The sequence below is a fragment of the Megalops cyprinoides genome, chromosome 3 (assembly GCF_013368585.1).
Source record: "Megalops cyprinoides isolate fMegCyp1 chromosome 3, fMegCyp1.pri, whole genome shotgun sequence".
Taxonomy (NCBI): domain Eukaryota; kingdom Metazoa; phylum Chordata; class Actinopteri; order Elopiformes; family Megalopidae; genus Megalops; species Megalops cyprinoides.
Window position 1 is genome coordinate 53,652,218 of NC_050585.1, and position 8,251 is coordinate 53,660,468.

At 44.1% G+C, this 8,251-nt stretch overlaps 1 protein-coding gene across 1 annotated transcript in view; it reads left to right on the plus strand.

Annotated features, from left to right (window-relative positions):
• Positions 1-7,160: 7,160 nt before the first annotated feature.
• Positions 7,161-8,251, plus strand: part of LOC118774036 (ras and Rab interactor 1-like) — a 19,345-nt gene continuing 18,254 nt past the window's right edge. The window contains exon 1 of the mRNA XM_036523138.1: positions 7,161-7,469. The gene's annotated coding sequence lies outside the window, so the exon portion shown is untranslated. The remainder of the gene's footprint in view (positions 7,470-8,251) is intronic.

Below are 8,251 nucleotides of genomic sequence, written 5' to 3' on the forward strand. Positions count from 1 at the left end.
GAAGAGCAAATCCAATCATCAAATTAACTTTCACAGCGGGAACAGAATACTCCATCCCTGCTCAGGGACACTGGCCTCCCTACGCCAACCTGAGAGGCTCAGGTCCTTCCAATAAACTTCAATAAAGCCAACAATCCACAGACAGACAAAGACCCTACATAAATACATAAATTACACAACAGACGGAATCCCCAAAAAAGTCTAATGACTGCAGCAATGAATTGCAATGCATCCTGAATGAATTAACCCCTTTAGCTGCTTCAGCCACTCTGGGGAGAGCTTTACCAGCTGGAGAAAAAGCAAAAAGGTAAAAAAAAAACTTTGCTATGATTGGTCAGTCCTTCTGCCGTTTATGTGTTGTCTTCCTACCATGCGTTTCCCCTGGTATAAGGCTAACCCTGGGAGGCGGGACCATTCTGCTCAGGATTTCTGTGGATTGCGTTTTGTTTCAACACTGATAGGAGCCCCAGATGAGACCGCACAGATTACCGGCTATGGGTTCCTGGGTCACAAGGCCAGTTGGTTGTTGTAGCAACTATTTCCCAGGCATTTTTTGCTGGCCCCATGGAAAGGCCTGGTGAGAGCACATACAGGTTCCTGGGCGTCTTTGGTCACTTAATCCAGCGTGGATTCAGTGGTTTCTCAGGGTAACCCTGGTGGTTGGCCCCAGTGGACCGGTTCATACAGCCCCTGATGTGCTCAGTTATTTATGGAGAAGCTGGGTGAGCTATTAGGCTATAGTTGTAGCAACAGCCACCTAGGGAATCATGTCTCAGTGTTACTTTCTCTGTTATGTTTCGACTTTATTGTTTAGCCAATGATAACAGGAAAGGAACAAATCCAGAAGTAACTAACTTTAAGAAATAAGATTACACAGACCACTCCTTATTGACCCATCTGCAGCTTAGCTAAGATTGACTTTAGCATGCTCTGTGAGGACGGACTGTAAGAACATGATGAAAATCAGCTGCCTCACGTGGAGGAAACACAGTATTTGAGTCTGAGCACCCACATTTTTATCATGATGTTTCTGACACCTCTGCGTGACTGCATTCCAGAGACAACACAGATGTTCATCTTGACAATGCTGCTGCTCTCCAAATCCCCATGTACAAATGATTTGTCATTTGAACATGGCGTAAACTCCTGTCATGAAGCCATTCCCATAGCTGGCTGTAAAGTAAGACTCCTTTCTTCCCCCCTGAACATCAGGTCTGTCTCTTATTAAACACGAACATCTTTGCATTCTGCTGGACCTGATTAATATATAAAACTCAATCATTCTTCATCAGGCTTTATCACAGCAAGCCCCGTCAGAAGACGCCCAACGAGTTTCAAAAGTGGAAAAGATGCTGCATTCGTTTTATGAAATAAAGTCTCTATTTGCCCCAGCACATTCCAACATAACACCATTGCAGCATTTAACAAAAATCGTTTCCATTAAATTATATTAAAATGATTAATTATGGTTATAGAAAAGCTAGGCTTTTCTATAGGAATCAGTCTTAACATGTCGTGCATTCTGCCACTTGTATGTCTTTTTAGAACGAAAAGTAATCAATAAAAATACGCATAAGATTTTGCATAATAACTTTACTAACAGACAAAGTAACTGCACCGTAACTAACAGACAAAGTAACTGCACCGTCGCAATAATGTGCAGAATTCAACCAGAATTTCCCGTTTTCTTCAAACAAATAACACAGCGTGCGTCTTGCTACGCGTGAAGGAAATAAACAAGAACATCGGTACGTGAATTACAGAAACTAACACAGCGCGCAATCTGTTCACAGTGGCAGCTGATAAGACCTATAAGACCATGTTTTTGTACATCGTTTCATCACGCCTCCATAACGCGGGGGTGTTGCGTGGGTGGGAAGCAGGTTATCCCTCACGTGCCCTTCCAGTTCAGATCAGACAGATGATGTGTCCCCCGGGAAAGGGCAGGCATAGCTTCAGTCTTTATACAGCGATCTCGCTTATCGGGAGACTGACCCACAGGTGAGCATCCCTCCTCTGCCAGGCTGGAATCGGTGGGAGACAGATCGCTAACTCCCTCGCTCACGGCTTCTCCGGCAGCATTCGTGCTGAACTTCAGATGCACGTGTCCAAAAAGCATGCGACGAGCGCCACCCTCTGTGTCATTTGTCACTATCTGCAAATATTTGTCAAGTTTGGGTATAGCATTGAGATGGACGCATCAGATTGGCCACACGGAACGGCCTGGCTCACTTCAGGGAACTCAGCACTGACTACAGCTCCTCAGTGGCGTGTGTAAGTTTCGTGCACTCGCGGTGTACTCGCAATGCTGAAACGGCCCATCTCTGCTCGTACAGGCGCTCAAACACGTCATGCACTGAGTACCACCATGTGCGGCAGTACTGTAAGAGACGGTGCTCGGGAAGATTTTGTTGCTGGCGTTTCATCCTCAGAGGTATGGTGAAAATGACAAACGAGAAGGCCACCGCCCCCAACAACATGACTTATGGCTCTCAATTTACTGCGGGTTGCAGTGTGCGCATGTAGCCCATGAAACCCCATTCCAGACACGGCACGAATCTGAAGAAAAGGCTGCTCGCCTTGTCATTCACACGGGCTTTTATTTCGCTACTGTCCCCCAATCCACAACTGAGGTTACAGCGCAATTAACACCCCGCCAGCCCGCCAATGCGGGGAGATACTCTGTTCTCTTTTAAAGTTGCAAGTAATTGAATAAATAAATACAATGATAACGGCCTACCATGTTATTCAACGAGGTCAGCAGCAAGATAACAATCTGATGAAAAGTCACAAAAACTAGCTGCGGCAAACAATGTTCAGCAGATAACTAGCAAGCAAGCGGAGAGCAGTATGTAATGGGACACACACAACGCTCGCTAGCTACCTACAAGTGCTGCTTCAAAGTCTGTGAACCCTGCAGACATGGTCATTGTTTTTGTTAAAAAAATTAAAATAACCTTATTAAATGTACATCCAAACCCCAATTTGTAAAGCAGACCTTCCAAATGATGGACACAAACAAAAATATATATTTTCATTATTTATTCAACAAAAGTGGTTTATCTCACAAAAACTGAAAATTTGACTTGTGCAAAAGTATGTGAACCCTTTTATTTAGTAGCTTGTGGCTCCTCCTTTTGCAGCCATTACTTCAACCAAACTGTCAGGGCGCAGGCAAGGACTCAGTCGCAGACCACAAGCGCGTCGAATTCCGGGCAGATTTAATACTATGAGAGCAGATCGTAAACGGTACACAAGCAGGGACAAAACCAGAGAGGCAGTCCGAGGGAAAATCCAGGTAGGGTTGAACAATGCAGAGTGACAGGCAGCAATCAGGTTGAAAAACGGGAAACAGCAAACAGGCAGGAAAAACCAGCAAGGCCGAAACAGTCGGAAAATAACTGCTACGAACTAGCAACAGGACAGGGGCATGCAGGGCAGATATAGGGCAGGGCTGACAAGGTGATGGGAAGCAGGTGTGCAGGCAGGCAGGTGAAGGCGATGAGGCAATCAGATGGGTGGAGAACCGGGCGGGGAGCAGGGCAGGGCTAAAATACAAGGAAAACAAAAGCACCACAGCTAAGGGGGCGGGGTACTGACACCAGACGTCTTCTGTAACCACTGACCAGTCTCTCACATCTGCCTTTGGGGATTTTTTCCCACTCCTCCTTGCAGAACTCAGCCAGTTGAGAGAGACTGGAGGGACATCTGGCATGTACCGCCCGCTTCAGGTCGAGCCGCAACATTTCGATTTGATTGAGGTCCGGACTTTGATTAGGCCAATCCAGAGTACGAATCTTCTTTCTTTTAAGGCATTCCTTGGTGGTTTTGCTTGAATGCTTTGGGTTGTTGTCTTGTTGCATCACCTATTTTCGGCCCAGCTTCAGCTCCCTGACTGATGGCAGGTGATTCTCATCAAGAATTTGTTGATAGGCCTGAGAATTCGGGTTTCCCTGGGTAATATGGAGTCGTCCAGGCCCGGAGGCAGAAAAGCAGCCCCAGACCTTCACATTTCCACCACCATGCTTCACTGTTGGGAGGAGATTCTTTTCCTGGAATTCAGTGTTGGCTTTTCTCCAAACATGGTGGTTTTGATTATGACCAAATAAATCTATTTTGGACTCATCTGTCCAGAGAATAGACTTCCAAAAGGCCTCTGGTTTGTCCAAATGCTCTCTGGCAAAGTTGAAACGGGCAGCTTTGTTCTTTGTTGAGAGCAGAGGCTTCCTTCTAGCAACCCTCCCATGAATGTCATGTCTGTTCAATTTTTGTCTGTTTGTAGACACATGTACATTTACCCCAGATGCTGCCAGAGAGGTCTGCAACTCTCTAGAGGTGATGTGTGGGTTGGCCTTTATATCATTTATTATTTTTCCGGTGCTTCTTGACGAGAGTTTTGATGGGTATCCACTTCTAGGCAGAGTTGTGGTCATGTTGAATGCCCTCCATTTGTAGATGATTTGTCTTACAGTGGATGGATGGAGCTAGAATCTTTTGGAGATGGTCTTAAGCCTTCCCCAGACTGATGGGCTGTCACCGCCTTCTTCCTGATGTCCTTGGATATCTCCTTTCCTCTTGGCATTGTTGGTCTTTCTGGGTACACCTTGGTACCTCTCTCTTTTAATCAGTTTTGCCCAACCCCTTTCCTAAGGATGTCTAATTTGATTGGTCTGCTTAACTGATTAATTAAGCACCCAAATGTGTTTCACCTGAATCTGTTACCCACTTGACTTTACCAATGCAGCTGGGGGTTCACTTACTTTTGCACATACATTAATTCCATCTTTAATGTAGTTTTTTGGCTACTCACACGATTCCCTCTAAACAAACACATGCAATTGATAAACATACATCTGACATTTAATATATAAAAAACTGGTGATGATAAAATAAGAAAATCATGGTAAAACAACAGAAAACTCTGAACTGCTCAAGGGGTTCACATACTTTCAAGCAGCACTAATGTTTAGCAGATAACTAGCAAGCAAGCGGAGACAAGTATGTAATGGGACACACATAACGTTCGCTAGCTACCTAGATTTAGCTAGTTAGCGCTACTAGAAAGCTACTAATGTAGTGTAACGTAGTTCTGATTAAGCTACTCGTTCAGACACACGGTGCTGAGTCACAGTGAATGTGACTGATTCTACTACCAGCTACCACTATTCCATAGCTCTGCTGCTAAACAGGGCCGCGACTGGTTACACCGACAACACCGATACAGGTAGGGGTCTTGTTCAAACATGTGTATTACCTATACACCACGCAGTAATATATTTATGGTGAGCTGGGCCTCACCTTTGATTAATTAATGCCAGTCAGGAACTTCTCTCCATTCTCTTTTGCCAGAGGTCACAAGAGTCTATGTCCGCAAACTGAGTTTAAAAAACGTCTCTAACTCAGGGTTTAATCTCCACGGCTCACGCCTACAGACGGGCCACATAGCACTACAATTACAGAGACTGTGGTGACACCTGGCGTCATATCGTGGAATAACATTCCCGAGCGAAACCGCGTTCCATGGCGTATACGTAAGACCAGAAAATTAACACTGTCCTCCATGGCAGACTTATATTAACACAAGAGATCAGAAACTCAAACTAATCTCCTTAGGCTCTAAACAGACAACACTTAGTTGCTCGACTTTGCAGCTAAGCGTTGTACATAATTTTACTTTTTTTCCATTTACATTTATTCATTTGGCAGATGCCTGTTAGCCTATGTGACGTGATGTATTTATATGAAATTTTATGTGATAGAGATTCGCAAAAAAATGAAAGTCGGCCACTACAAGAAGTGCATTATTTTGTACCAACAGCATCATATTTGCTCAAATCACTACATGCAATAGGTTTTATATTAAGGGTTTATAAACATGTATTTACATGGCGTGGCAAGAAGCCAAACCAAAAGTGGTTTGTGCAGTTCCCTGTCACCACAGAAATAGAATTAAGTAATAATATTTATCCAGGCATGACGTGGTTATACTTATACTACAATATTTGACAGAAAGTGCCGGTCTCTCGAGCGCGCGGTGAAGTGGTAGCCAAGGGCTCTTCTTGTGCGCTGAAAGGGTCTTTTGGTGTGGTGCCCGCATGCACCGCTTTTCAAATGCACCATGCTAAGGTAATGTTTCACGTTTAATCACGACTAGGAATTTCTTAACTAGATGTGCATATCCCACTGGTCTGTATGTGTTCTCCTGTAGAGTACAGAGAGTGAATGATTCAGATCGTACCGGTAGTTACTTTATGCGCATTTGCGCTAGTTTCTAGAAAAGCTAAATCAATTTAACCCGAGCAATGACAAAACTAAAAGTCCTACCCAACACATGTAAAATTATTTATCTGATACAAGATGGAACCTCAAAATCAGAATATTTATGCTACATGTTCATTATAATTTAAACAGATGAGTTTTGCATACTATTTCTCTGCGCGGCGCAAAGTTAAAGTTCAAAGATACCCTCTTGTATAGAAACGCGAAATATGGAAATGTTTTCATTAATAAAGTACGTTCATTTGCTTTCCTTGGCGAATGGTACAGTGTATCCTTAGGATATATATGTATCTGTAAATAAACATACAAATAAATTTGTTCAGAAACTTGAGCACATGCAACTCTTTGTAATTAAGTATTTATACCGCGCGCACACACACATACATTTCCCTTTCAGCCTCATTATGCAACCTAACGGTCTGCGGAGTGACGCACCCTTAAAAATAGCAGTGAAAGTGCTGATTTCATTGAGTTTCTCCAAACTGTCCCCATCTGAGGACTTCTGTTAGCCCGTGGATCATCCAGGACAGCTGACCCCTAACGGGATATATTTATCACCGAAAGGCAATTACTTTTTTTGAAGGTACAAAACATTACATCTTAATGCTCTAACTTAAAGAAGTATGTAACAATAAAAGTATTATTCTCAGATTAAATGGTGAATAAATGTAATGTATGCGGTTGCAATGATAACTTTTTGCCATCTTCATCTTGAGCGTTTTTTTTTTTTTTTTTGCGGCGGATGGTCAATGTGTTTACGGAAAAAACACTCGGCGGATGTTCTTAATTGTCTCACTAGCTGTTTCGTAATACCAAGCGCTTTAAAGCACGGCGCAGTTTGGCGAGGCGTACACGCATGCGCAGATGAAACGTACCTTTGTCCAGGAAAAAAAGTTTGAGGTTATAATAGGAAACAAGCGACAGAATGGAAAACAGACGCAAGGAAGACGGAGAGTGAGTAAAGTGTGAATCACTGCTTCAGAAAGATTAGCGCCGGAGAGTCGCGGTTCCTCTTCCACGTAGCTAATGCGTAAGTTCCAAGATCTCAGCGAAGTGGCAACTCCTCTGTTTCAACATGGAAAACGTCAAAACTTGCTCCGAAACTGTGCACTGAAGAACCCCATGGATTCCGCGGCGATTCTAGTGCTAACATTTGTACACTTTTAGAGTGCGCGACGGAGAAAGCGAAGGTAAGTGCCGCATACTGTGTGCTGTGTGGTAAGCTTAACGATTTCAGTGGTAATTACAAAGCACGCAACTGAGAGACTGTATGAGGATTTGGTGAAGGACGCATGCATGTGGAGGAATAGAAGGTGTACCTCAGCATCGAGGAAGTTGGCAGGTAGATTCATAAAATTGGGTAACACGTGTCAGTAGACTCAAACAGCTTGTGGTAACTTATGGATCTGTAGTGCGTTCGTCGTTTTGGTCTGCAGTGGTAGCCATGTGCAGCAGCAGTCCGCCCGAGTCCGTTTCGGCAGAGCTCGGCTTCTGCTGTCGCTCTACGTTCCCCTTCACTCGCGGCACAACCAATTGTCCACCATCACCTGTAAAGCGCAGGGCAACCGGTGCCGCTCTCAGGCAGATATATCAGAACTGTCTGAACGCATGTGAGATTAGTGCTGGAACTGTATGTTTCATGAAACTACATGTACACACATTTTAATGTTTGAATTAGATACAGGCTACCTCAACAGCAGCAACTGGCCAGCTTCCCAGCTGCTTCGTATCGCGCTAACAGAATAGGTTTGTAAAGTCAAAGCTGAACAATACCATAACACTACAGAAACAGAAGCTAATTTTGCACAACCATACAGAGACCCTGACCTGTAAAAAACCCTGCCATGTATGATTCTGACACAGTGAGAGGGTTTTGTGCCTGCTAGCGCCTGAGGTAGGCCTGTAACACATACGTGCACGTTCTCGCATGTTGGTGCAGCTTCAGCAAACTGCAACCCTCGCGCAGAGGGTA